Below are 3,194 nucleotides of genomic sequence, written 5' to 3'. Positions count from 1 at the left end.
GAAAATCTAGGTAAAAGAATAGAGACTACAGAAACAAGCATAAGCAACAGAATACAAGAGATAGAAGAAAGAATCTCAGATTCTGAAGATACCATAGAGAAAATAAACACACTGATCAAAGAAAACAGCAAATACAACAAACTCTCATCACAAAACATGCAGGAAATCTGGAAAAAAATAAAAAGACCAAACCTAAGAATAATAGGGGTAGAAGAAGGAGAAGTACAGCTCGACGGCCCAGAAAATATATTTAATAAAATTATAGAAGAAAACCTTCCCAAGCTAAAGAAAGATATTCCTATGAAGGTTCAAGAAGCGTACTGAACACCGAATAGACTGGATCAAAAAAAAATAAAAAAATAAAAAATATCCCCTCACCATATAGTAATCAAAACAAAAACATACAGAATAAAGAAAGAATATTCAGAGCTGCAAAGGAAAAAGTCAAGTTACCTATAAAGGTAAACCTATCAGAATTACACCTGACTTCTCTATGGAAACCATGAAAGCCAGAAGGTCCTGGATAGATGTACTGCAGAAACTAAGAGACCTTGGATGCAAGCCCATATTACTATACCCAGCCAAGCTTTCATTCACTATAAATGGAGAACACAAAATTTTCCAGGATAAAAACAAATGTAAACAATGCATAGCCACAAATCCAGGCTTACAGAAAGTAATAGAAGGAAAATCACAAACCAAGGAGTCCAACAATGACCACAATAACTCAGACATCTAGTGACCCTTCATCAGCACAACTTGAAGACGGGAAACATACATACAAACTCTACTATCAAAAAAAAAAAGACCAGCGTTAACAACGACTGGTCATTGATATCACTTAATATCAATGGACTCAATTCACCTATAAAAAGGCACAGGCTAAAAGATTAGATAAGAAAACAGGATCCAACATTCTGCTATTTACAAGAAAACACACCTCAACCACAAAGACAGGCATCTACTCAGAGTAAAGGGCTGGGAAAAGGCTTATCAAGCAAATGGACCTAAGAAACAAGCAGGTGTGGCCATACTAATCTCTAACAAAGTTGACTTCAAACTAAAATCAATCAGAAGAGATGGAGAGGGACATTTTATACTCATAACAGGAACAATTCATCAGGATGAAGTCTCAATCCTGAATATCTATGCCCCTAATATAAAAGCACCCACTTATGTAAAAGAAACATTACTAAAACTCAAGGCAGAAATCAAACTACACACACTAATAGTAGGAGACATCAACACTCCTCTCTCACCAATGAACAGGTCAATCAGACAGAAACCTAACTGGGAAATAAGAGAATTAATGGAAGTAATGAATCAAATGGACTTAACAGACATCTATAGAACATTTCACCCAAATAGAGAAGAATATACCTTTTTCTCTGCAGCTCATGGAACCTTCTGGAAAATTGACCACATACTCTTTAAGAAAGCAAACATCCACAGTTACAAAAAAATAATAGTAATCACCTGTGTCTTATCAGATAACCATGGATTAAACTTAGAATTCAAGAACAATGCTACCCCCAGAAAGCCTACAAACTCATGGAAACTGAACAGTCAACTCCTGAACCACACCTGGATGAAGGAAGAAATAAAAAAAGAAATTAAAGTCTTCCATGAATTCAATGAAAATAAAGACACAACATACTCAAACCTATGGGACACTATGAAATCAGAGCTAAGAGAAAAGTTCATAGCACTAAGTGCCTACTTAAAGAAAACAGAGAAAGCACACATTGAAGACTTAACAGCCCACCTGAAAGCTCTAGAAAAAAAGAGCAGACTCACCTAGGAGGAGTAGAAGACTGGAAATAATCAAACTGAGGGTTGAAATCAATAAAATAGAAACATAGAAAACAGTCCAAAGAATCAAGGAAACAAAATGTTGGTTCTTGGAGAAAGTCAACAAGATTGATAAACCCCTATCCAAGCTAATCAAACGGCAGAGAGAGAATATACAAATTAATAAGATCAGACATGATAAGGGGGACATAACCACAGACACAAAGGAAATTCAGAGAATCATTAGATCTTATTACAAAAGCCTGTATGCCACAAAATTGGAAAATGTAAAAGAAATGGACACTTTTATAGATAATTACCATATACCAAAGTTAAACCAGGACCAGTTGAACAATCTAAATAGACCTGTTAGTCGCGAACAATTAGAAGCTGTTTTCAAAAATCTCCCAACAAAAAAAAGCCCAGGACCAAATGGTTTCAATGCAGAATTCTACCAGAACATCCAAGAAGACCTAATACCTATACTCCTTAAGGTATTTCACAATATAGAAACAGAAGAGTCATTGCCAAATTCCTTTTATGAAGCTACACTTACCCTGATACCAAAACCACACAAAGACTCAACCAAGAAAGAGAATTACAGGCCAATCTCACTCATGAACATCGACGTAAAAATCCTCAATAAAATACTGGCAAACCAAATCCAAGAACACATTAGAAAATTTATCCATTATGATCAAGTAGGCTTCATCCCAGAGATACAGGGTTGGTTCAAATATGATAATCTATTAATGTAATCCATCACATAAATAAACTGAAAGAAGAAAACCATATGATCATTTTAGTAGATGCTGAAAAGGCATTTGACAAAATTTTGGGAAGAGGAAAGCTCATTGCCATGACCCAGCCACAGAAGAAAAAAGATATGACTGCCTTGCTGAATAAGATACTGAGCCACATGGCTAACATAGACAAGAAATATGGGCTAATGTAAGTTATAAGTGTTTATAAGAAGTCTGAACTACTAGGCCAATCAGTTTATAACTAATGTTGACCTCTGTGTAATTTCTTTTAAAAATATTTATTTATTTATTATGTATACAATATTCTGTCTGTGTGTATGCCTGCAAGCCAGAAGAGAGCACCAGACCCCATTACAGATGGTTGTGAGCAACCATGTGGTTGCTGGAAATTGAACTCAGGACTTTTGGAAGAACAGGCAATGCTGTTAACCTCTGAGCCATCTCTCCAGCCCCCAAAAGACTTTTTTATGTATACAGTTTCTTGGTTTAAATTTGGTAAATGATATTTATTCAGAAAATTGTTTATGTCTTTAAGTCTTCCAATTTTGTGGAGTATAGGTTTTCAAAGTATGACCTGAGGTTTCCCTGGATTATCTCCATGTTTGTTTCTATGCCCCCCTTTTTGTTTCTGATTTTGTT

This window comes from Microtus pennsylvanicus, chromosome 3 (assembly GCF_037038515.1).
Source record: "Microtus pennsylvanicus isolate mMicPen1 chromosome 3, mMicPen1.hap1, whole genome shotgun sequence".
Taxonomy (NCBI): Eukaryota; Metazoa; Chordata; class Mammalia; order Rodentia; family Cricetidae; genus Microtus; species Microtus pennsylvanicus.
Note: the sequence above shows the minus strand (reverse complement) of the source record.